The sequence below is a fragment of the Herpailurus yagouaroundi genome, unplaced genomic scaffold, assembly GCF_014898765.1.
Source record: "Herpailurus yagouaroundi ecotype Mexico unplaced genomic scaffold, PumYag 213, whole genome shotgun sequence".
Classification (NCBI taxonomy): domain Eukaryota; kingdom Metazoa; phylum Chordata; class Mammalia; order Carnivora; family Felidae; genus Herpailurus; species Herpailurus yagouaroundi.
In genome coordinates this window covers 9,198,003-9,225,484 of record NW_024412444.1, presented here as the reverse complement: position 1 = coordinate 9,225,484, position 27,482 = coordinate 9,198,003, and the positions used below count along the sequence as shown (strand labels likewise).

Below are 27,482 nucleotides of genomic sequence, written 5' to 3'. Positions count from 1 at the left end.
TAGGACTGATGAGGTTTCAATCCCTGTAAGTAATTATATGTTAATTATTTTTACGTTGTTCTCTTTCTAGGATAGGTAATCATTAACCTTTTAGTTAACACATTTGCCTCACAGTCAGAGTAAGCATTTTTAGTAATGCTCTTCCTGTATATTATTAAGTTATAGAAATGTCATTAGTTGCTTTCATTTACATGATTAAAGGGATGCTCTCACCTTGAGAATGTTTAAATATTCCCTGCCTTTCCTTAACTATCCCTTTGCTTTGAACATCAGTACAAAGGACCAATGTACCAACTTCATAGTTCAGGAGAGAAACTGGGAATGGTACTTATTAAATGTGCTGAGAGCTCTTCACTATTGATGAATCTCCAAAAAACCAAGGTTTGGAAATGAGACTTGAGTTCCCAAATCGACCTATTACCAACTTTGTGACCTTGATCAGGTTACCTAACCTTTCTGAAACAAATTTCCATATATATTGTACAGGGATCTCGTATGGATTAAATAAAATAACATTTGCAAATGTATCTACAATAAATATACAAGAAAAGTTTGTTTGTTTCTTTCACCAGTCTCTTGGGCAGTTATACCCAATAGCTGTAGACCACTGGAAGAAGTAGGTACTAAGTTTCAAGCTTGGATACAGAGAGGGATGGATGGAAGAGGTTTCTGTTTTATGAGACACACAGCTCCTTCTCACTATCTGAAAGAATTGATGGGATTGTGGGCCACCTGGGTGGCTCCTGATTTCAGCTCAGGTAGTGATCCCAGGGTCATGGGATTGAGCCCCATGTCAGCATGGAGCTTGCTTGGGATTCTCTCTCTCTTTCTGCCTCTTTCCCCTGCTTGCTCTCTCTCTCTCTCTCTCTCTCTCTCTCTCTCTCTCTCAAAACAAACACACAAACAAAGAATTGATGTGGTTTAAGAAGTATTACTCTATAACTTTGGGTCAGCTGTGATGGAGACAATCATGGGGAAAGTTCCTTTCAAGCTCCTTACCAAAAAGAGTATCTTCTGCAATTTGGAATTTGATTGTAGATGGAACAGTAAAGATAAGGAGTGGGCCTAGAGTTTGAAAAGTGAGCACACAAAGATACATAGGGGACATTTTTCTCCAGAATGGTGTCATTACAGAGTGTGTCTTTGTGCTTTTGTCTGAGAAGCATAATGGAAATCGACTCCAATGTACACGTAGTTATCCATCATTAACCATAAAATTAGCATTTTACCAGCTCTTGAGCAAAAAAGAAACAACCTAGTGGGTTTTTGTGCACAAGAAGAAATGAGAGAGAAAAAGAAGGCTACTTCCAGGGACATGGTTCTTGCCTTTTGAATTCTCTACATTTTCCCGTATTTGTATCAGTAGGCTTTGTTAGTTCTTGAAACATCTCAAAAGGCACTGGAGACCGTTCTTTTTTATTTTTTTTAATGATTATTTTTGAGAGACAGAGATAGAGCATGAGCAGGGGATGGGCAGAGAGCAAGGGAGACACAGAATCTGAAGGAGGCTCCAAGCTCCAAACTGTCAGCATAGAGCCTGACGTGGGGCTTGAACTCACAGACTTTGTGATCATGACCTGAGCTGAAGTCAGATGCTTAACTGACTGAGCCATCCAGGCACCCTGGAGACAGTTCTTAGTGGGTTATCATGCCTTCCAATCGGGCATGGGTTCATGGGACTGGCAAGGAAATAGAGCTTTAGGGCTGGCCTTCTACACCCTCAGCCTCCACAGCCTCCAAACCATGGCAGAGTTATAGGAAGATGCTGAATTGAGGAAATTCATGGGAGGGAGGGCAGAGATGAGGCTCCTCTAGGGTTTTAACTGGATAGACAAAATGGAAAACAAAACTGCTAGTAGGCTTATAGTATGACTCAACTCTTTCATCAGTGACTACGTGTTTATTCACTTCTTTGATTGAAAGCTGATGAGTAAAATGTGGAATTAGCCCCAAAGCAGGGGCCAGGCCTTCTGGTGACATTTGCTATTAAAATTGAGATGGAGTTGGTGTCTGACCTTCTGGGGATAAGAAAAATTGGCATTTTTAGGGCTCTTCTTTGGACCACAAATCATCAACCCTTGAGCTCAGGGAAATCACCAGTACTTGCCATCTTCCCTCACTGGTATTTTATCTTCTGAACACATCCTATTCAGATTGCAGTGCTTTTTTCCTTTCAGCTAAGAAAGAAGCATCTCAGACTACACTTGTGAATGAGTGGCTTTATCTCACAAAGACAGTGCCAAATGATTGTCAATAAATAGGGCTTTGGCAAAGACATGTAAGAAGGTTTGAAAGAAGATGTGTTGTCATACTCAGTCTGTTGGCTTATACTAGATAAGAAATAGTCAAAGACCAAATGTCCTAAGGAATGGGTTGGATAGTGCCCTCCCCTCACAAGATAGGTCCTTGTCAAATCCCTGGAATATATAAATGCTTTCCTATTTTGAAAGAAGTGCCTTTGCAGATATAATTAAGTTAAGGGTATTAAGACCATGAGAATATAATTCTGGATTATTTGAGTGGGCCCTTAATCCAGTGACAAGAGTCTTTACAAGAGATACACAAAGGAGACAGAGAAGAGGAGGAAGGTGAAGACAGAGGCAGAGGTTGGGATGATGTCAAGGAACTCCGAAGTTTTGCCAGCAGTCACCAGCAGCTAGGAGAAATTCCCCCCAGAGAGTCTGGAGGGAGCAGGCCTCGCTGTATTTGGGACTTTGGACCTCTACAACTGTAAGGGGACACATTTCTATTGTTTTAGGCCACCCAGTTTGTGGTAATTTGTTGCAGGACTCATAGAAAACTAATATGCCATATATCGATGATGGTGTTGGGGTCAGGGAGTAGCCCATAAGCCAAGAGATTCTCAAGGAGGCTTTCTGTGGTTCTTTATAGCAGTGCCATTGCTGTGTTTTATTTTTCTTTATAAACCCAAATCTCCCCTTTTATTAATCTACCATTGGAAGGAAAGAACACCCTTCTGTCATCTTTGCTTAAAAAAATTGACTATTATGGGCAAGAGGCGTTCTTCCTCAACCAACATCAAGAGCTTTTCCATTCCCTTTCGTTACATTCCTAGCACTCAAATAGCCAGTCCAACGTGTCTGATCACCTCATTACATGTTTATTAGTTTCCTGAAGCCCATTTTGCCATCCTAAGCTCTTTCAGCTCTGCCTCTCTACACCCAAGGCAGGAAGAGAATACAACCGAGGAAAGGTTATGTGTTTCTTGTTCTGTTTTGTTCATTACCAAAATGGAAACTCTCTAAATCTTATCTCAGCTTTAACAAACCTTTGGTTACAGGAGGCATGGTAGTTCTAAAAGATCGACTTCCTCAGTTATGCCTTTCAGAGGCCCCAAAATATCAATTTTTAAGTTACCCAATGCACAAGATAAATATTTTAACCACCATTTTATTTCCGTCCAGGCCAAGGGACAATTTAGAAAAGGTTCTATTCTAAGTGCATAGCCCAGGAAGTATGGAAGGGCTGCCGATGCTGTTGTTTTGAAGTTAGCCTGTCAGTCATGGTGATTGAAACATAACCCCGATGGCTTCCACAAGTAGAATAAAATGCTTCGCAAAAGGTTGCAGAATTGTGGGATGTAATAAAGTCTGCTTAGCTTCATTTCCAATGCTGCAGAGTCCTAGAGAACGAGGCCCATTTCCGTATGCCTTGGGATTTGTTCAAGTTACTTTTGAGCCTGGAGATGACAGAACATAAAAACAGACATTTAGTTAGAACCAATAGCTTTTTTTGAGTTATGGCAATAAAAAAAATGTAAGTTTGCTTACTGCTAATCTGTTAGATTGCCACTGACAATTTACAAGAAACCATAGAGATGTGGGCAGAATGTGTGAAATAGTTGGATCCCAACCTTGCTGATGCCTATATTCCCTGGATCCCCACATTTTCTTTTCACAGCCCACACTCATGTCCCAGAGGTCAGCTACATGGTCTCTTAAGAATCTATTTTACAGACACAAGACTTATATACAAATGAAGCCAATTCAGACCTTTATTAATTAGGTAAGAATAGATTTTCAAACCTAAATGTTTCAGAATTACCTGGTGCACTTGTTAAAAACACAGATTTCTTGAGTCTGTCCACCACATTCTGACTCAGCAGGTCTAGCGAGAGGCCCAAGAATCTGTGCTTTTTAACGAGCTCTCCATAAGAGTCTGAGATTTGGGGAATTATTGAGCTAGTGTGTAGCAGGCAGAATTAGTTTTGCTTCAAGGCTAAGTTACGTTAAGGATTTGGGTAGAACTAAAACAAATCATTTCTACTCATAAAATAGGAAACGGGGTTAATCTTAGAAAGAAGAGAATCCCTGTATCATAGAAATATGTTTCATAGCTCTGGCATTCTCCCTCCACCCCAAAGGAGAACCTGTTGAAGCTTTGGCTTCTGGGCCTTAATTATTGGTATCACTGAATGAGGGTGGTCAGGAACTGGGAAAGGTAAGACTACTAGCTTGGAGGACACCGGAAAAGGCACACAGTTATAGGAAAGAGAAAAGGGCAGAGGAAAGATGAGGATTTCATGGGCTAGATTCCATAATATTGGGGGAAGACTGAAATAAAGGGTCCTGGGATATGTTTGGGGCAGCTACCGTGTATGTGATATAGGAAGGAGTTTCGAGGAACTTTGTTGAGAAGCACAGATGGACTTCCCTTTGATGTTTTCAATAGACTTCGGTGTAGATTGACATCGCTTTTCACTTACTGTTTGCTATTGGTCTGCTAATTGGATGACTTTGTGTGCAACATTGCAGACACAGACCTGGGTGGCTGAGCTGCAAAGACTCAGCTTTCTGCTAGGTCCAGTGTGTAGTGAATTTAAGGGTATCCCCAATATGGGCTTGTTCAGCCCTATCTGGCACATGAAGAGAGTTTTTAGTGAGTCTAACATTATACTTTGCCTATAAGTACATAACAAGGTCAGAGAGAAAAGGGCAAACAGGGTATCCCTTTGGAATTACACCTCATTCCTTCCAGGACCCAGAACATAGAAGCCTAACCACTTCTGCTTCAGCCTTCACATTTGAGCTCAGGATCCACTGCCCCCCACATTTACTGATGTGTGTGAGGGGTGGAAAGCAGGATGTATGTACCATTCAGTTTACAGTCCCCCAACTCTAAAGATGGGGGCCTGTCTGATCTCTATGATATTGGGATCATTCTCTATTGTGCCCAGCACCACCCATCTTGTCTGGACATACAGGTCATCTCCCGATCATTCATCATTGCCCTTGTCCTTGAACAATTATTGACTTTGAGTCAGAGGCACCTGTGCAGGCCTGAAAATGGATGTGCCCTTTCTTTTCTCCGCCTCACCTGTCTAGGGCAGATTTATGTCCTAGGAGAAGTTTCCCTCAGCTTTATTTTTGGTCTTGAACGTTGTGGCCCCGTGTTATTTGCTGAACCACCCTCCCAGATACCAACCCTGTAATTTTCGAATCTCTGCGGAAGCCTCTATCTGTACCTGAGCAGGCTTTCTACTTACAATGCTTCTGTAACACATCCCTCACACAGCTCTGGCATCCAAACCATGTGCCTAGCTTCTGAAAGCTCTGTGTTCAGCAGTTCCTTTTCTTCAACTAGCCTGGAAGCTTGTGGGAGGCAGAGTTTGCTTCTCCTGCTGGAGCACAATGAGTGAACATGTTGGGCTTTGAGGAGGCTTGGGTCCAGCCTCATGACTGGCTGGCTGTGTGTCTGTAGGCAGACCAAAACATGCCTGGCCTGGGTAGGAAGAGGACTGAGTCAGTTAATACACGCAAAGCCCTTCAAGCAGAGCCTAGGGCACTGTAAACACTAACAATAGCCTCTATTATAGTCATTATCATTTTTTATTCTCTGGATTGCGTTGGAAAGCAAGTGAATGTCAGGTGCTTAGCTACGCAGAAAGAGATTCAGTCTCATTGTTGGAGAGGGTGTATTTGGACAAGGTACTCATCTTCCCATATTCTGGTGGGATGTCGTATAGTATGTGCCCTTCGTGTGCCTAGTACCTTCAATATTACCTTTAGACAGTAGTATTTTTCAATGCTGCTTGGGTATATCAACATATGTATTTATCGAAGTGTGAGTAAGACCCTGAAGAAGTGCAAGGAGGTGAATAATGGTAACCTCAAGGCACTTCCCGCCCATGTGGGGAAACACATTGCATAGGATGCAGCAATGCAATAGGTAATTGGGTGCCAGGCAACCAGTCCAGAAAACGTGGGCTTCTGGAGTTCCAAGATCAGAGAGCATGAGCCCAGAATGTGTGAAGTTTGACTGGTTGCCATGAATGTGTGCTTTTCAAATATTTCTATATCTCTAATCTAGTGGCAGATGAACTGAGAATGTCCCCATTCCCCGCAAGGCCATGCTTGAGAGATAATAGAGAGTATTATAAAGTTCCTATCAGAGGTTTATTTTGCAGGGTAGGGAATAAAGGTAGAAGGGAAGCATTGTGACTCTGGACAGTCGAAGAGGTTTTTAGAAAGAGGAGCTTCAAATTTGGAAGGGAGTTAAAGCTGCCTGATGGAGAAAGATTAAGTTTTGAGTAAGGTTGACCACATAGTGTGTGCTGTAATATTCTCTTCCATCTCTCCCTGGACAATTCGGGGAAGCCTTGTAAGTTAATTTGCATTTTGTTGTCATGATATAGTGAGAAGCAGAGGTACCAAAGGGATTCCCCTGGGTTATGAACGGAACCATACTGACTTCTCTTTGAACACACAGGTGTCATCAGGCTCCATAAAGTTTTTCTGCACAAAATTCAACAGATCCAGCCAACCTCTGAGTGCATTCAAGGAAACCTCTTTTGACCAGTGTGTCAGTGAAGGAGGCTTCTACCTCTTACTCTATCCTGCCTACACTCTGATGGGCCCAGAGGAGGAATTTCTGCTTTGAAGCTAAGAAAACAGATCAAAGTCTCTCTCTTCTGTAGGTGAACCTGGAAGGGAACTGGCCACAGTTAATCTGACACAATGCAAAGGAACATATGGAGCCACAAAAACTCCACACACCTTCCTTCTGTTTCTTGAAGATCATGTTTCTCAACTTAGCTATTCACTGGAATCACCTGGGAAAGTCTAAAAATAGACATGCCTCTATCTTATCCCTCCCCCCGACCCTGCCCCCATGATTCTGATCTAATGGGTCTGAAGTGTGGCTTGAACCTCTGGGGAAAACTCATGGACTGTGAAAGCAAAGAGTTCCAACCCTATTTCCTTTCTGATTCAGTTCCAAAGTGTGCTCCTGTAAAACGCTCCAAATGGCTCCAGGCAAATCAGATGCTGGAGACAAGTTTCAGTAGATTTCAGATGCGAACATCCAACTTCTCCTCAAGTTGCCTGCTGCACTCTTAGCAGGGCCACACATACTGGGCAAGTGTTGTCCTTCAAATGTAGTAGTTTTTGCCCATGAAGTTAAATAAAATGACCTGTTTTGCATCCATACCAGGGATGCCACAGAAGTGGTTTTAAGGCAAAGTAATCACACACACCAGCAAAACAAAGCCTTGGGACACCAACATAAAATTCCTCTGTAACAAGTTTCTTCTTTTAAAAGTACTTCTTAGTTCCTAGCAGACTAGAGACATAGGCATAGAAAGTCATTCCGCTCACACCAAAAACAAGAGGAGCAATTTTCTACAGGCAGGCACCTCTGACCTCTGCTTTTCAGCTTTTTTTAATAAACTGGTCTCAGAAATTGGACGACAAAAGCTGCTGGTGGCAATCTCTTCGAGTAAGTGGGTAAAGGTGAAGCTGGGTGGGGGGGCAGGGAATGGCAAGAACAGAAAGCCACTTTGATTAGTTAACTCTCAGGCAATGCAGTTATTCCTCCATCTCGAGATAGAAGGGGTTACCCCCAAGCACAGTGGCCAGAAACCCAGCGGTGTGAGAGGATAGACTCCTGAGCAGGGTGACCTCACACCAAGTTTCCTAACTCAAAACCATCCCTCTGTGGTGTGCCACATAGGCTGATTAATAACAACTTTCTGCAATGAGAAGGTGTGACTTGACTTCCCCTTAAACGGGGGCCATCCCCCAGGCCTGTGTTCGTAAGTCCTTGAGGGTACAGAGAGCAGCTCCAGGCAGCGTGTGGCCAGCCCCACACAGGAGGGGAGATGCGGTTCACTGGCTGTCCTTTATAGAGTGGCCATAGACTCAGCATTGTCACTTTTCTCTTTGAAGGGATAAATCAAACACTAAGAACCACAAACACACAAGAAAGACACTGGCCAAGCTTGTAGCTGTGAGTGATTTACGGAGACCCCGCAGGGCTCAGCACTTCCTTTATCCCACTGCCTCCTGGCAAGTGGAGCTGGGAAGGCTTTGAGGCTTGATGGTCGGAGTGAGGGGGCAGAACACAGTAAACCCGCTGCTGGAAAATTCATGGTACTCGTTGAGCATTTTCCTGTTGTCCCACTCGAAACCAGTGAGGCCTCTGTCTTGTATGTTTGTCCCTTTTCCATCCCCTCCCCTGCATCTGTACCGAGAAGAGTCTCCTTAAAAGGCTTTCTCATTCAGAGGGAGCTTATGAAGAACAGGCTTTATTTGTCTCTAAATCTTCAGCTGATATTACTTTTCCCAGAGACTCAGTTGAAATGAAAAAGGATTACTTTATATTTACTTGCGTCTTTCATGAGAGAAACTAATTTTGAGGAAGAAAGTCCCTACAATGTGAAATACTTTCCCTTCTTTCAAACTCTCCACAGGGGCAAAAGGAAAGCTAAAAGGTACACATGCTTTGTCATTTACTTTGTCTGACAGCTTCTTCTTATCATGCTTTGGAGGGTGACCTTCCTACAGCATATTCCTTCGCTCTATTCCTGCTCTCCTGTTATAATAGAATTTTAGAGCCAAGTATGGAGCAGGCTACCTTTGATAATTAATGGCTCTGAGAGTTTGCTGAGTGTGTTATTTAATTAATGGCACTTGTGTCTGGAGTGTGTACAACTCTGTGGTTGAATAAAAGGTGTATTTGCTGAGGGATTATAGACAAATACTCCAGGATCATCACATAGAGAATTTGTCAGGGTTCAGCACATTTAGCAACCTAATGGGGTTATTATATTTTTTTGTTCTCTGCTCTTTAAAAGGTACTGATGTTGATATAACTCTGTTACTTGTGCATTGTGTTTGAGTTTAGATTACAATCCTCCCAAACTCCTTAGGCTAATGGATAAAAATCTATTACGTGGAATGGGGCCTTTCATAAAAAAAAAAAAAAAAAGAAAGAAAGAAAAGGAAAGAAATCTTTAATGCTGTATTTTGAGAATGAAAGTGATGGTTAAATAAGTTATAGTGTGCTTCACCTATCCACAACTGCAAGGAGACTAACTTGAATTATATTCAAGTTCTACATGGGACCAAAAACTGAAAAGTTGAAAACTAGCAAGAAAACACAGAGAACATTTCCACGCAAAGATGTCAGCAGTTCATACAGGGAAATCTCTACGGATCTATCTCTACTGTATTCAGATACAGGGGCACCTGGGTGGCTCAGTGGGTTAAGCATCCAGCTTTGGCTCAGGTCATGATCTTGCGGTTTGTGGATTTGAGCCCCACATTGGGCTTGGAGCTGACAACTGGGAACCTGGAGTCTGCTTCAGATTCTGTGTCTCCCTCTCTCTCTCTGTCCCTTTTCAGCCTGTGCTCTCTTTCTCTCTCAAAAATAAACATCTATGTGTATACAGACAGAGGCTTCAAATAATAAGGGTCCAGTTTAAAGCTTGTATTGTCACTCTGTGTGCCTAGACAAGTTATATCTGCTCTCTGGAAACACTGTTCCTTCCTTTGTAAAACAGTAGATTTTACTCCCTTCTAGCCCAAAGATGCACAGAGTCTCTGGTTTTTTCAGTAGGAACATGAAAGCTGACTGTCCCACTGATAGAAGAGATAGCTAATTGCTCACTTTTAGGACTTGAGAATTTTTTTTTCTTCAGCAAAGGGATTCCTTGCCAGGCATATAAATGTGCCTGGCAAGAGGATAAGAACACTCACCCAATCTCCAAAGCCCAGTCAGGTGGTCTAGGGAACAAGATTCAAGCCAGGAGCCTGCCTTCTTCCCCACTCCATCCTACCAGAGGCCTCCCCTATCATGGCAGACAGTGGAAACAGAGGCACCTGCACAACAAGTTCAATTGGAGTGAGGAAAGAGGCCCTGAAGGCTGTGCTCAGCAGCTTCTCCCCCTCCCCCCTCCCCAGGGTGGAAAGGGAAAGCCATCTGTCCTGAGCACCTATCAGTCAGCTATTGTGATAAGGGGTGTCCGGTCTTATGTATAGAAACCAAATTTAGTCTTCACCTCAGCCCCATGAGATAGGTATCATAACCCTAGTTTTTCAGCTGGGAAAGTGTCACATAGTAAGTACAAGATTGGGACCAGATGTGCTTACTTCCAGAGCTCAACCTCTTCACAACTGCAGGGGCCAATATGGTAGCCACTAGCCACATATGGCTAATGGGCATCAAAAAATGTGACTTGAGATGTGCAGAAAATACAAAATATCTCCTAGGTTTCAAAGACTTACTCTAAAAAAGGAATGTAAAATAGCTCAATCATTTTTTTATATTATGAAAATATTACAATGATAATATTTGGATATACTGGGTTAAATATAACATAGTATTAATTTTTTTTTTAAGTTTATTGAGAGAGAGAGAGAGTGCAAGCACATGAGCAGGGGAGGTGCAGGGAGAGAGAGAGATAGAGAGAGAGAGAGAGAGAGAGAGAGAGAGAGAATATCTCAAGCAGGCTCTGTGCTATCTGCGTAGATCCCAACATGGGGCTAGAACTCAGGAACTGAGATCATGACCTGAACAGAAATCAAAGGATTAAAGGATTGTAATCTCAACTCATTTCCTATTTCAATATATTCATTCTTGGGTGAGTTTGTGGGTGTTGATAGGTATTTTAAGAGTCATAGTCAACAGAAGTTATATTTTTAACTGCAATATCACAAAAGCTTACCCAGAATGAGGGGAAGGTGTTAGGTTTGACTGAAAATACTTTCCTTTAAAATTTTTGCACTACATTGCATTTCCATCAAGTCTCATTCTTTTAAAGGATTAAAAAAATTAAAATTAACCACACACAAGATCTTCCACCTTAAAAGAAAAAATTGCCTGGAGAGATAACAGATCCTTGAGAAGAGAGTAATAAAGCAGGACTTTGATAGGGGTGTCAGAGATAAATGCTGATTTTGCTATGGTAGGCATATTCCTTGTTCCAAGTTGATAACTCTGGAATCTGTGGAGCCACCAGAGAGATTGGATAAGAGAGTGGGGTAGCGATCTAAGAGCAGCCTAGAGCTCAACAGTGCAAAGATTGGCTTCTGTCTGTGAGAAAGCTGCCTCTTTCTATAGCTCTAACTCTAGCTAATCATTTCTAATTAAAAAAATGATTCAAGCAATATCATGGGCTTTCACTTCTTCAAAGCAATACCACACTGTCAGTTTGCAGCTTAAAGTGCCAACAGTTCTAAACTTTTTGTGGGCCTCATTGGAACAAGATGTAGAGCTTTAGCAGAGGGAAAATTGCTAAGAACATCTAATTACATTCAAAGCCATTTTTACCTGTCTTAAAGGAATGGAAATGATCTGCCAGTTTTTATAGACCTTCTTGACCTAAAGATATCTGCTGGCAGAAAGAGAATCCTCAATTGGGTTCTTTTAATGCTTTAATTATTACATGATCTATCATTTTACGCACTGACTCACACACTTTGAAAAATCTCTTAAATACGCATTAAAATTGATTGGCTAATCCTAGACCATGGGGTGGCTCTTTGGAGGGCATGTAATTGTATGTGGGCATGGGGGTTAGGCACAAGTGACACAGAGTCAACTACTTTATGGTGGGATAAGTAGAGAAATCAATTTGGTCACAGGTACTGTTGACATTGTACTGCTGACTTGCACAGAACTCAGTTACATGCTTGCATGTTCTTGAATCAGTCTTACTGCTTTGGAGTCACCATCATTTCCTCAAGGGTAGGGATATACTTCACCTTCTATGCCTCAGTGTTTGGCTCAAAATGGGATCTCAATAAACAGTTGGTGATTGTGTCCTAGAACCTCAAGGTTAAGAGGGTCCTCTAGGAAGCAGTCTGTGCTCCTATTGAGCCAGGGCTCTTGATGGCAAGTAAGGAAACCCCAGTTCCAATAAGCTTCTGGGGAAAAGTGACATAATTACTGACCTTTTAACTGTGAAGGGTAGGGGCTTCTCCTGCATTATAGTTCTCCAAATGGTGATTAGGATAACTGCCAGTAATCTCAAATATGCATCACCCCTTCAAGGGCTTCTCTATGTAGAGACACCAAAGGGTAGAGAACAACTCTACTAACCTGAGTGGGGTAACATGCCCAGACTGTGGCCGGTGGATGAGATTGGCAGTTCCAATTCCAATGTCTGCCGCACCCCATCCTATTTTCTGCTTGAATCTCTCAACAAGCTTTTCAGTGTTTTGAAATCCAAGAGTTAATTTCAGACTCTTGGTGAAAACCCTATCTTGAGAGGAAACCCTAACTGAAAGGTCTTGAATGGAGCCATTGGGAATCCTCATTGATCCCAGGAATGGAACATCTAATACATTATGGTCCAAGGTTGATTAGCTTTGATTCACTCCTGCTCACCAAATGCAATTTTGGCTTTTAGGAAAATACTCAGTCTGTAACTATGGCTGCATAGAGAGACGTGACAGTACTCTTTAGCAGAGTTGTGACAAGTGGATAAAATGACCCCTAGCACAGAAATCGTCAAATTCTGGCTCCTTTCTTGAAGTTAGTGAAGAAGCAAGAGTAAGTGGTGTCTGAAGCCTCAGCTTCATTGTATAATTTTTATTGTCAGTTAGCTAGGGTGTAAGTGGGGGAGGGAAGGATGTTTCTAAACAGAGACCCACCAATTTTATTGTGAAAGTAAGTGTGGGCTCCAGAGTCAGACTGCCTGCACTTGAACCCTGGCTCTCTGTGTATAACCTAAGAGTCCTTGCGCAAGATCCATAGTGGCCATAAGCCTCCATTTCCACATCTGAAAATCAGGACAATGTCCACGGTTGCTGTGGGATTTAACTGAAATAAACCCTGTAAAGTGCTTGGTATAACTTGTCCATAATAAGTGTTCCATGAGTGGTATTGTTAAGAATCATTAATAATAACATGTCTTCTCTCTGGTGATCTCCATTACTTAGTTCCTGAAATCATGATCTTGTTGGCCAGTGTGGCCTCTTAAATTCAGGGAGATGGCCAAGAGGAGGAGAATAGACTCTCTGATGTAGGAGCAGAGTGTCTGTAAGGATTACATGCAACAATTATTCTTTTTTGTTTAAGTCTATTATGGAATAATTGGATATCCAGCCAGCAATTAGACTGTACATTAAAGTCAATCTCTTCCTTCCTTTTATCTTTAAAATTTTTTATCTGATTTATTTTTAGTCTTTCTTAGGGTGAAATATAACATATACAGAAAAATGCAAAAGGTATATATAAATGTGCTATACATACATACATACACACACACACACACGTATATATACACACACAGCTTATAGAATTAATACAAAACAAACACGTCTTGCCACCAGCAATGGCAAGGACTAGAACATTGCCTCCACCCTCCCACAAGCCACCCCCCATTTCCATTCCCAATAACCACCCCTTTCCTGCCTTCCCCATAAGGTAAACCACTGGACTGATTTTATGGTGATTGCTTCCCTGCTTTCCCTTATAATTTCATCCTCTGAATAACTGTATCTGTAAACACTATAATTTACTTTTTTTTTTTAATTTTTTTAACGTTTATTTATTTTTGAGACAGAGAGAGACAGAGCATGAATGGGGGAGGGACAGAGAGCGAGGGAGACACAGAATCGGAAGCAGGCTCCAGGCTCTGAGCCATCAGCCCAGAGCCTGACGCGGGGCTCGAACTCACGGACCGCGAGATCATGACCTGAGCTGAAGTCGGACGCTTAACCGACTGAGCCACCCAGGCGCCCCATACTTTTGCCTGTTTTTGAACTTTACGTGAATGTGCACACATGTATGTGTTCTTTTGTGTTTCTGTTGCTCCACATTCTTGCAAACACTTGATATCATTCTTGCAAACTTTTGACTATTGTGGGTGTATAGTGATAGTTCATTGTGTTTTAAGTTTACACTTTCCTGATGGCTAAAGATTATTGGCCATTTTGATACCTTTCCAAAGTGCCTGTTTCAATCTTTTTGTATTTTCTATTGGGATGTTGACTTTTTCTTAATGATTTGTAAAGTTTCTTTTTTCTTCTTAAAAAAAAATCTCCTGGGTGCTGGTCCTTTGTTGGTTACATATGTGGCAAATACCTTCCCCTATTCTGTGTCTTGCCTTTTCTCTCTCTCAATGGTGTCTTCTGATAAACAGAATTTACTTTAAGGTAGTCCAACTTATCAATCTTGTTTTTATGATAATGCTTTTTGTGTCCTATTTAAAAAGTCTCTCTCTATAGCAGGATCATGAAGATAGTCTCCTATATTATCCTTTAAATGCTTTATTGTTTTATACTTCCCATTTTGAAGTATAACCCACCTGGAATTGACTTTTGCAGAAGGTGTGAGGTAGGGTATAGTTTCATTGGTTTTCTAAATGGATATCCACTTTGCCCAGAGTCTTTTATTGGAAAGATTTTCTTTTCCACACAGCTCTGTGACTTCATTTTAAACATAAATCAAGTGTTCATATATGCCTGGATCTGGGCTTTGTATTTTGCTCCATCTGTCTACTTATCCTTGCATTGATACCTTGCTCTTTTACTTTTGTAGCCTTGTAATAAGTTGATATCCTGTGGAGTAAGCCCTTCTATGCATCTAAGTTGTTTTTTAATAGTCTCTGGCTACATTTCCACAAGCATAATTAAGTTGTAAATTTTCGCCACCACCACCACCACTACCACCAAAAATAGCCTATGGTCATTTTGGTCTGAGTTACGTTGAATTTACAGGTCAATTTGAATTGAGTCTTTATGAAATTGAGTCATTCATCTCTCCATTTATTTAATTATTTTTTTAAATGCCTCTTACTAATACTTTCTAGTTTTTTGTCTAGAAGCTTCCATATCTTTATTCCTAGGCATTTGATTTCTGATATTAATACAAGTATCCCATGCTTTTTGAAAATTCTCTTTCCACCACTTCACTTTGACAAAAGACCTACATTAGTACCTGTTTTTGCTAAAAGAAATATGAATTGGATTTTTGCTTTTATGAAAAAGGAAAAAAAGCAAAAATTGTGTTCAGCATGTGTTTTGCAATGAATACCCCAGGCAGGGAGAGCAGCCCACCAAGCTCCTTCTCAGGGAACTACACTCAGCATCTCAGCATCAAGCCACCATGGCCTTGACCTGTGTCTGTGAGCATCTGTGCTTTATCTCCATTTATTTTGTGCATCCATTAGCAAAATGTGTCCTGAAGTCATGTGTCTAAAAAAGCCTAAGAGAGTTTATTTTTGGGTCTGGGAATGCTCACAAAATTTTCCATATAATAAGTTAATGGTAATTGCTTCTTTGCTTTACACCATTTCAGCTTACAAAAGGTTTCAAAGGAACACTCTACTTAGAGATAGTGGGGAAACCTGTATAAGCTAACTTCAAATTTTTTTTCATTTTCTAACTGTGTGGCTGTTATGGACTGAATGTTTGTGTCCCTCCAAAATTCATACATTGAAGCCCTAAACTTCAATGTGATAGTAATAGGCGGTAGGGCCTTTGGAAGGTAATCAGGTTTAGGTGAGGTCATGGGGATTGAGGGCCCCTATGACCTTATAAGAAGAGTAAGAGACTAAAACTTGTTCTCTCTCCTCCATGTGAGAACATAGTGAGAAGACAGCCATCAACAAGACAGGAAGAGGGTTCTTACCAGAACTCATCAGTGCTGGCACCCTGATCACACAGCTGCCAGAACTTGTGAGGCATAAATTTCTATTGGTTATGCCACCCAGTCTGTGGTATTTTAGTAGCTGATGCTAAGACAGTGGCTAACTTTAGTGTCTGACTTCTGATTTCAGCTCAGGTCATGACATCATGGTTTGTGAGTTTGAGCCCCACTGTGGGCTCCACACTGACAATCTGTGGAGTCTTCTTGGGATTCTCTTTCTCTAACCCTCCCTTGTGTGCTCTCTCTCTCAAAATAAATAAAAAAAACCTTAAAAGCTTAGAGGGAAGGGCCAACATGGCAGAGAAGTAGGGGCAAACCATATGTCCCATGTCTCTCAAACAAAGAAGCCAAAGGACTTTGAACACCAGGGCCTGGGAGGAAAAGAGACTGAATCTACTAGGAAGAAAATGGGAAAGCTAGAAAAAAGATAGAGCACTAATATAGCAGTGCTCACAGGTGCAGAGCACACAACAAGCTTTTAAAACACATAAGGGACAGAAAAATAGACATAATTATGAAATGAAAGAATTATCCTCAAAAAAATTCCAGGAAGTAGCGACACCTAACTAACTGATCAAAACCGATTTAAACAATATAAGAGAACAAGAATTTAGAATAATAGTCACAAAATTAATCGCTGGGCTTGAAAAAAGCATAGAGGACAGCAGAGAATCTATTGCTACAGAGATCAAGGGACTAAAAAATAGTCATGATGAATTTAAAAAATGCTATAAATGAGGTGCAAAATAAAATGGAAGTGGCCACAGCATGGATTGAAGATGCAGAGGAGAGAATAGGTGAAATAGAAAATAAAATTATGGAAAAAGAAGAAGCTGAGAAAAAGAGAGATAAAAATATCCAGGAGTTTGAGGGGAGAATTAGAGATCTAAGTGGTGCAATCAAATGGAACAATATCCATATCATAGGAATTCCAGAAGAGGAAGAGAGAGAGAGAAAGGGGCTGAAGGTGCACTTGAACAAATCATAGCTGAGAACTTCCCTGATCTGGGGAAGGAAACAGGCATTGAAACCCAAGAGGCACAGAGAACTCCTTTCAGACATAACTTGAATCGATCTTCAGCACAACATATCATAGTGAAACTGGCAAAATACAAGGATAAAGAGAGAATTCTGAAAGTAGCTAGGGATAAGTGGGCCCTAACATACAAAGGTAGACACATAAAGGTAATAGCAGACCTATCTACTGAAACTTGGCAGGCCAGAAAGGAATGGCAGTAAATCTTCAATGTGATAAACAAAAAAAATATGCAGCCAAGAATCCTCTACCCAACAAGTCTATCATTCAGAATAGAAGGATAGATAAAGGTTTTCCCAAATAAAAACTGAAGGAATTCATCACCACTAAACCAGCCCTAAAAGAGATCCTAAGGGGGATTCTGTGAGTGAAATGTTGCAAAGACCACAAAATACAAGAGACATCACTACAAGCATGAAACCTACAGACATCACAATGACTCTAAACCCATATCTTTTTTTTTTTTTAATTTTTTTTTCAACGTTTATTTATTTTTGGGACAGAGAGAGACAGAGCATGAAAGGGGGAGGGGCAGAGAGAGAGGGAGACACAGAATCGGAAACAGGCTCCAGGCTCTGAGCCATCAGCCCAGAGCCCGACGCGGGGCTCGAACTCATGGACCGCGAGATCGTGACCTGGCTGAAGTCGGACGCTTAACCGACTGCGCCACCCAGGCGCCCCTAAACCCATATCTTTCAATAATGACACTGAATGTTAATGGACTAAATGCTCCAACCAAAAGACATAGGGTATCAGAATGGATAAAAAACAAACAAACAAACAAAAAAAAAAAAACAAAAAAACAAGACCCATCTATTTGCTGTCTACAAGAGACTCATTTTATCATTTTAGACCTGAGGACACCTTCAGATTGAAAGTGAGGGGATGGAGAACTATCTATCATGCTACCGGAAGTCAAAAGAAAGCTGGAGTAGCCATACTTATATCGGACAAACTAGACTTTAAATTAAAGGATGTAACAAGAGATGAAGAAGGGCATTATATAATAATTACAGGGTCTATCCATCAGGAAGAGCTAACAATTATAAATGTCTATGCATCGAATTCGGTAGCCACCAAGTATATAAAACAATCACAAATATAAGCAACAGTATTGATAAGAATGTGGTGATTGCAGGAGACTTTAATACTCCACTTATAGCAATGGATAGAACATCTAGACAGAGAATAAAGAAACAAGGGCCCTGAATGATAAATTGGATCAGATGAACTTGACAAATAAATTTAGAACTCTGCATCCCAAAGCAACAGAATATACTTTCTTCTTGAGTGCACATGGAACATTCTCCAAGATAGATCACATACTGGGTCACAAAACAGCCCTTCATAAGTATACAAGAATTGAGATTGTACCATGCACACTTTCAGACCACAATGCTATGTAACTTGAAATCAACTACAGGAAAAAGTCTGGAAAACCTCCAAAAGCATGGAGGTTAAAGAACATCCTACTAAAGAATGAGTGGGTCAACCAGGCAATTAGAGAAGAAATGTAAAAATATACGGAAACAAATGAAAATGAAAATACAACAATCCAAACGCTTTGGGATGCAGCAAAGGCAGTTCTGAGAGGAAAATACATTGCAATCCAGGCCTATCTCAAGAAACAAGAAAAATCCCAAATACAAAATCTAACAGCATACCTAAAGGAAATAGAAGCAGAACAGCAAAGACACCCCAAACCCAGCAGAAGAAGAGAAATCATAAAGATCAGAGCAGAAATAAACAATATAGAATCTAAAAAAACTGTAGAGCAGATCAATGAAACTAAGAGTTGGTTTTTTGAAAAAATAAACAAAATTGACAAACCTCTAGCCAGGCTTCTCAAAAAGAAAAGGGAGATGACCCAAATAGATAAAATCATGAATGAAAATGGAATTATTACAACCAATCTCTCAGAAATACAAGCAATTATCAGGGAATACTATGAAAAATTATATGCCAATAAACTGGACAACCTGGAAGAAATGGACAAATTCCTAAGCACCCACACACTTCCAAAACTCAAACAGGAGGAAGAAATACAAAATTTGAGCAGACCCATAACCAGCAAAGAAATTGAATCAGTTATCAAAAATCTCCCAACAAATAAGAGTCCAAGACCAGATGGCTTCCCTGGGGAATTCTACCAGACACTTAAAGCAGAGATAATACCTATCCTTCTCAAGCTATTACAAAAAATAGAAAGGGAAGGAAAACTTCTGAACTCATTCTATGAAGCCAGCATTACTCTGATTCCCAAACCAGACAAAGACCCAGAAAAAAAGAGAACTACAGGCCAATATCCCTGATGAATATGGATGTAAAAATTCTCAACAAGATACTAGCAAATCAGATTCAACAGCATATAAAAAGAATTATTCACCATGATCAAATGGGATTCATTCCTGGGCTGCAGGGCTGGTTCAATATTCACAAATCAATCAATGTGATACATCACATTAATAAAGGAAAAGATAAGAACCATATGATCCTGTCAGTCAATTGATGCAGAAAAAGCATTTGACAAAATTCAACATCCTTTCTTAATAAAAACCCTTGAGAGAGTCGGGATAGAAGGAACATACTTAAACATCATAAGAGCCATTTATGAAAAGCCCACAGCTAATATCATCCTTAATGGGGAAAAACCAAGAACTTCCCCCCTGAGATCAGGAATACGACAGGGATATCCACTCTCACCACTGTTATTTAACATAGTGTTGGAAGTTCTAGCATCAGACAACAAAAGGAAATCAAAGGCATCACAATTGGCAAAGATGAAGTCAAGCTTTAACTTTTTGGAGATGACATGATACTATACATGGAAAACCCGATAGACTCCACCAAAAGTCTGCTAGAACTGATGCATTAATTCAGCAAAGTCTCAGGATACAAAATCAATGTACAGAAATCAGTTGCATTCTTATACACTAACAATGAAGGAACAGAAAGACAAAGAAACTGATCCCATTCACAATTGCACCAAGAATCATAAAATACCTAGGAATAAACCTAACCAAAGATGTAAAAGATCTGTATACTGAAAACTATAGAAAGCTTATGAAGGAAATTGAAGAAGATACAAAGAAATGGAAAAACATTCCATGTTCATGGATTGGAAGAATATCAATGCAATACCAATCAAAATTGCACCAGCATTCTTCTCAAAGCTAGAACAAGCAATCCTAAAATTTGTATGGAACCACAAAAGACCCCAAATAGCCAAAGTAATATTGAAGAAGAAAACCAAAGTGGGAGGCATCACAATCCCAGACTTTAGCCTCTACTACAAAGCTGTAATCAGCATGGTATTAGCACAAAAGCAGACACATAGACTAATGGAATAGAATAGAAACTCCAGAATTGGACCCACAAAAGTATGGCCAACTAATCTTTGACAAAGCAGGAAAGAATATACAATGGAAAAAAGACAGTCTCTTTAACAAATGGTGCTGGGAGAACTGGACAGCAACATGCAAAAGGTTGAAACTAGACCACTTTCTTACACTATTCACAAAAATAAACTCAAAATGGATGAAGAACCTGAATGTGAGACAGGAAACCATCAAAACCCCAGAGGAGAAAACAGGAAAAAACCTCTCTGACCTCAGCCGCAGCAATTTCTTACTTGACACATCTCCAAAGGCAAGGGAATTAAAAGCAAAAATGAACTATTGAGACCTCATCAAGATTAAAAGCTTCTGCACTGCAGAGGAAACAATCAACAAAACTAAAAGGCAACCGATGGAAGGGGAAAAGATATGTGCAAATGACATATTGGACAAAGGGCTGGTATCCAAAATCTATAAAGAACTCACCAAATTCCACACCCAAAAAACAAATAATCCAGTGAAGAAATGGGCAGAAGACATGAATAGACACTTCTCTAAAGAATACATCCAGGTGGCCAACAGGCACATGAAAGGATGCTCAACGTCACTCCTTATCAGGGAAATACAAATCAACACCACACTCAGATAACACCTCATGGCCGTCAGAGTGGCTAAAATGAACAAATCAGGAGACTATAGATGCTGGCAAGGATGTGGAGAAACGGGAACCCTCTTGCACTGCTGGTGAGAATGCACACTGGTGCAGCTGCTCTGGAAAACAGTGTGGAGGTTCCTCAAAAAATTAAAAATAGATCTACCCTATGACCCAGCAATAGCACTGCTAGGAATTTACCCAAGAGATACAGGAGTGCTGATGCATAGGGGCACTTGTACCCCAATGTTTATAGCAGCACTTTCAACAATAGCCAAATTGTGGAAAGAGCCTAAATGTTCATCAAATGACAAATGAATAAAGAAAGTTGTGGTTTATATATACAATGGGATACTGCTTGGCAATGAGAAAGAATGAAATCTGGCCTTTTGTAGCAACATGGATGGAACTGGAGAGTGTTATGCTAAGTGAAATAAGTCAGGCAGAGGGGCACCTGGGTGGCTCAGCCGGTTAAGGGTCTGACTTCGGCTCAGGTCACGATCTCACAGTTTGTGAGTTCAAGCCCCACATCAGGCTCTGTGCTGACAGCTCAGTGCCTGGAGTCTGCTTGGGATTCTGTGTCTCCCTCTCTCTCTGCCTTTCCCCTACTTGTGCTCTCTCTCTCTCTCTCTCTCTCTCTCTTTCTCTCTCTCTCAAAAATAAACAAAATGTGAAAAAAAGAAAAAAAAAGAAATGTCAGGTAGAGAAAGACAGATACCATATTGTTTTCACTCATATCTGTATCCTGAGAAACTCAACAGAAGACCGGGGGGAGGAGAAGGGGGGAAAAATTACAGAGAGGGAAGGAGGCAAACCATAAGAGACTCTTAAATATTAAGAATAAACTGAGGGTGGATGGGGGGTTGGGGGGAGGGGAAAGTGAGTGATGGGCATTGAGGAGGGCACCTGTTGGGATGAGCATGGGTGTCGTATGGAAACCAATTTGACAATAAATTTCATATTAAAAATAAAAAAGCTTAGATATATTGATCTTATATTAAGAGGTCTTGTTAAGTTTAATCACTAATTATAGTTGTTTCTCAGTAGATTCATTTCTGTTTTCTGCATGTATCAAACTATCTACAAATAATGACAGCTTTATTCCTTCCTTTATAATCCTTCTATCTTTTGTTTATTGTTCTTGCCTTACTGTACTACCTAGGACCTTGAGTACATTGTGAAAAAACAGGGCTCATAGTGAATATTCTCATTTACAATCTCAGATAAATAGTTTACGGTGTTTCATCCTGAAGTACACATTCCCTCTAGTTCTAGTGTCCTGGAACTTGTGTATTTATTATGTTGGATGTTGAATGTGATTAATATATTTTTCTGCATCTACTGAGATCATCCTTTCACCTAGCTTTTATTAGTCTGGTGAAAGACAGTGCTTGAAAGTCTAATATAAAAGCACACTGCATTGGTCATAATGTATTATCCTTTTCATAGATTGTGAATTCTCTCTCTCTCTCTCTCTCTCTCTCTCTCTCTCTCTCTCACACACACACACACACACACACACACACACACCCCATCTGTCTAACTTTCTGATATATTTTAGGACTTTGGTATGTGTGTTTCCATGTGCCATTAGTCTGGAGATTTCCTTTATGTTATGTTCTTGTCATGTTCATGTGCAAGGCAATTCCTACAACAAATTGAGAGGCACAAGAATTTCCTTCTCTTTCATTTTATTTTCTGTCAGAATTTTTCCAACAGTCATACAGATGATAATAATCTTATTCAGATTCTTGTTTCTTAATTGCATAGTAGAATTCAGCAGTAAAGCTATCTGGGTCTAATGCTGTCATTGTGAGAAGGGTTCTAATTTAGGTTGGACTTCAGTTTAAAAATTTTTTTTTTAGTATTTCTTTATTTTTGAGAGACAGACAGAGGGAGACACAGAATCCAAAGCAGGCTCCAGGCTCTGAGCTGTCAGCACAGAGCCTGACATGGGGCTCGAACTCACGAACCGTGAGTGAGATCATGACCTGAACTGAAGTTCACACTCAACTAACTTTTTTACTTTGTGTCAGTTTGGGTAAAATGTATTTTTTCTAGAAATTTACAAATTGAACCCCAATTTTCAAATTTATTGGCCTAAAATTATTCATTATATGCTCTTTTCCTTTTTAATGACTGCAATATCCAGATGTTTAACATATTACTTTCAGCTTTTATTTCCTTCCATTAAATGCACAGCAGTCATAATTTAAAGTAAGTTACTCTATAAACACGTTTAGTTGCATCTACCATTTTTAGTTTTCTTCATTTAGTTCAAAATTGTTTCTAACTTCCATTGATTTCTTTTTTTTTAGAATTCCTTTTGGATGAGTCAGTCAGTGACAAATTCTCTCAGCCTTGTCAGAAAGTGTGTTTATTTCACTTTTATTCTAAAAGAACGTGTTAACTGGCTATAGAAATCTAGGTTGATGCTTATTTTCTTTCAGCTCTTTATTTTTTTATTATTATTATTTTTTTAATGTTTATTTATTTTGGGGACAGAGAGAGACAGAGCATGAATGGGGGAGGGGCAGAGAGAGAGGGAGACACAGAATCAGAAACAGGCTCCAGGCTCTGAGCCATCAGCCCAGAGCCTGACGCGGGGCTCGAACTCACAGACCGCGAGATGGTGACCTGGCTGAAGTCGGACGCTTAACCGACTGCACCACCCAGGCGCCCCTCTTTCAGCTCTTTAAAGATGTGATTCCATGGTCTTGTCATTTTCTTTTTTGTTCTTGTTGCCTTTGGTCTCTTCCTTTACTCCTTTGAATGTAAGGTTTTCCTACCCTACCCCCACTATTAAACCTGACAACTCACTCTTTGTCCTTCTGCAGTTTTATCATGATAAGCTTAGGTGGGGATGCCAACCCCCCTGCTCAGGGTATGGTGTGTTCTTGAATTTTGGATTGGTGGCTTTTGCCAGTTTTGAAAAATTCACAGCTATTATCTCTTTAATTATAGCTTCCACTGGAAGTTTTGGAATGGTGAATACATATCTATGAGGCCTTCTCATCATATTTTATGTCTTCTGACCTTTCTTATCCTTTTTTCTACTCTTCCTTCATCTCTTGGAATGGTTCATGCTGAATATTTTCATATGGCTCATCTTTAAGAATTTAGTAACTTTCCTTTTCCTGCTAAATTCATTCCTGGGGTTATTGTATTTTTGTGTTCTAGAATTTCTATTTGGTTCTTTTTCACATCATCCCATTTTCTTATAGATCCCAGCTCTCAGGAAAGGTTTTTAAAAATCTTTCCTTTCTAGAAACAAGTTAAACATAGTTATTTTAATGACTACTTCTGATCATTCCGATTTTAGGTATCCTACGATTCTAATCCTATTTATATTGACTCGTCTCCAAATATGCTATGGGGTATGTGTGTGCACATTCATGTGTTGGGCATTTGAAGAAAATAATTTGTAGACATGATTTAAAATCTTGGATGATATTATTTTCTTCCAGGGATTTTTTTTTTCTTTGCTTCTGCCAGGAACCTAATAAGACTAGCAAGTTGGGATCTCACATTTCCATGACTGAAACTTTCTTGATTGCCCAGATGATTTGAAATTGTGCTGCCGCTGGTAGCAGGGCTGGCTTACATCTGGGTCACTCTTTTTTTTTTTAATTATTTATTAAAAAAAATTTTTTTTAATGTTTATTATTTGAGAAAGAGACAGAGAGCAAGCAGGAGAGGGGCAGAGAGAGAGGGAGACACAGAATTGGAAGCAGGCTCCAGGCCCTGAGGTTCCAGCACAGAGTCTAAAGTGGGGCTCGAACCCAAAGACCATGAGATCATGACGGGCCAAAGTTAGCCACCTAAACGACTGAGCCACCCAGGCGCCCCTGGGTCACTCTTTTTTGAACGGTATCACCTTCTCAGATTTTTGCATGCCCACCCAGGTATGGAGATTTAGAAAGTGCTCTACTATTGGAAACCTAGGTTTTATTGTTTTAGCCCCATCTGCCTCTCCAAGACACAAATACCCTCAGCAGAAAAGCAGCCCCAAATGCTAGGCTCCTCTCTGGATTTCTAGCTGCTCTTGGATCTTGACCTTATTATATTCCCTTGCTGCTTTGTTACCTTTTAGCAGATGTTTGTGTATATTCTATACAATTTTTTCCTAGTTGAACACTGTGGGATATTTAATTCAAATTATTTTGTATGGTAGGAATAAAAGCAGAAGTCATACCTTTTCTTTTCTCTTTTCGTGGTCTGAAAATATCCTGCCCTACAGGTTGTATTCTTTAATTACTGTTCAAACTAATTTATCATTACCTGAACATTTCCCTAATTTATCATCTTTAAAGTATAATTGAAATCACAGGGAAAATAATGAATCTACATATTGGCACAAGTAATGGATACTCATAGTCTCCACTGTTCACCATTTGTGATAAATTGGAGGTAGCGGAACATACTGAAATGTCTCTTGTATCATCAGAGAAGTATTAAATCTAGAATGAGAACAATTTAGAGCTGTTTTTGCTAGTGTATTTCCTAGACATTACTTTGCATTATTCTAAGAAAAACCTTAGGATATAATTAAGGTGCTTTCCACAATAGTAATTCGGATACAGGAAAAGTGAGGCACAATAGAATGATGTGTCCAAGTCCACAGAGTAAGTTTAGTGACTATGTTCCTAGGGAGTGAGCTTAAATTATTTAAGACATTTCCATTGACAGTAAAAAACAACATGGCAGACAATCCATACATTATTCTTAGGAAACTGAAAGTTGTCTTTTTATACTTTGATTTGGTGGTGAACATGTCTAGTGCATAGGACAAGTGACTAAAAAAAAAAAAAATATATATATATATATATATATATATATATATATATATATAATTTTTTTGTAGGGGGGCTGAGACATAATTTTCACCTTACCATTCTTTTCTTTTCAAAGCACATTTTAGAAAGTTCTGTGTAAAGCTCCAGACAAGCATTTTCTTTAGAGGGGGAGGCATTATCTGCCACCTGACGTTCTCTTGATTCCAGATTATTTATGGGAGGCTCTACTAGGGGAAACAAGATTTGCCTAGTGACAGGGTTGCAAAATGGTAATAGGTCAGTGCATTGGGGTCTGGGAAGGGCATGGCATGGATGGCAGGTATCTATCCCCTAAATGATCTGGCCCCAAGAAAGTGTAGGAGAGCTCCCAATATGGCTTCCATAGCACTGTCTTTCCTTATTTACCATTAAATGAGGGAAGAGGAAAAAGAAGGGGCACATTACAGAGAATTGGGCTGAGGGTCTAATTTTACCAACACTATTGAGACAAGTGGGCCTAATGGGATATTTTAATTCTGTAAATGTTGTTTCCTTAGCTCCTCTCCTTTCTTCCCTCCATTGTTTTTGGATTTTACTTTAATAAAGAAGATATAGTCTCCATTGCTCATCACTTAGGATAAGTTAGAAGGAATAAACCATACTGGGGCACCTGGGTGGCTCAGTCAGTTAAGGATCTGACTTCCGCCCAGATCATGATCTCGTGGTTCACAAGTTCGAGCCCCATGTCAGGCTCTGTGCTGACAGCTCTGAGCCTGGAGCCTGCTTCTTGGATTCTGTGTCTCCCTCTTTCTCTGCCCTTCCCCTGTTTGTTCTCTGTCTCTGTCGCTCTCAAAAATAAAAGAAACATTAAAAACATAAAAAAAAAATACTGCAGTGTCTTTTGGAAAACTGTTAACACCAAAAGGAGCACAATTTAGAACTGCCTTTTCTAGTGTGCCCTCATTGGTTGAGCACTTAACTTGATAGATGCCTGGAATGTCAAAATAATGGAGGACTTATGTAAGAGGTGGCTTAGGGACATGTTAGGGAAAGAATGGAATGAACTGTATAAACATTAGTTATGACAAAATGTTAGGTTGAAGATTACTAATATGAATGTTTAGAGCCTTCCTTCATATTAACCTCCCACAACCTCTAGGAGATTCTTTTTCTACCCTTCTCCTTTCTGGCAGAGACAAAGACAAAATGAGGAAAATGAAAAGAGAACACCACATAGAGTAAAGAGAATCAAGCATTGAAAGGAAAAAGAAAAAAAAAAAAACAAGTCTTGGGAGTCGGTAAAATTTTTTGGAAAGTTTTTGCAAGAGTATGCATATTGAGGGGCGCCTGGGTGGCGCAGTCGGTTAAGCGTCCGACTTCAGCCAGGTCACGATCTCGCGGTCCGTGAGTTCGAGCCCCGCGTCGGGCTCTGGGCTGATGGCTCAGAGCCTGGAGCCTGTTTCCGATTCTGTGTCTCCCTCTCTCTCTGCCCCTCCCCCGTTCATGCTCTGTCTCTCTCTGTCCCAAAAATAAATAAAAAAACGTTGAAAAAAATAAAAAAAAAAAAGAGTATGCATATTGATGTGTGATACATTATCCATTTCTGGAGATGTGGATCCTGGGGATGGTGATGGTGATGGGCTTTGTTCTATTATTTTCCAAGATGCAACTAAAGCAAAGTTATTATTGGCATTTGGATTACACTTTTCTCAAAAGAACTCTGTGCTGAGGGTTCATGTCATTCAAGGATTCATGAGAGTTAACAATTAACCATGGGACATGAGTCA

At 40.2% G+C, this 27,482-nt stretch overlaps 1 protein-coding gene across 8 annotated transcripts in view; it reads right to left on the bottom strand.

The window, feature by feature from the left end:
- Positions 1 to 3,391: 3,391 nt before the first annotated feature.
- Positions 3,392 to 27,482, bottom strand: part of FHIT (fragile histidine triad diadenosine triphosphatase) — a 1,437,020-nt gene continuing 1,412,929 nt past the window's right edge. For 7 of the 8 annotated variants that reach the window (XM_040454580.1, XM_040454579.1, XM_040454577.1 and 4 more), the window contains one exon: positions 3,392 to 3,700. The gene's annotated coding sequence lies outside the window, so the exon portion shown is untranslated. Of the gene's footprint in view, positions 3,701 to 14,775; positions 14,789 to 27,482 lie in introns of those variants that run through there. The other variant, XM_040454576.1, reaches the window with a different exon arrangement.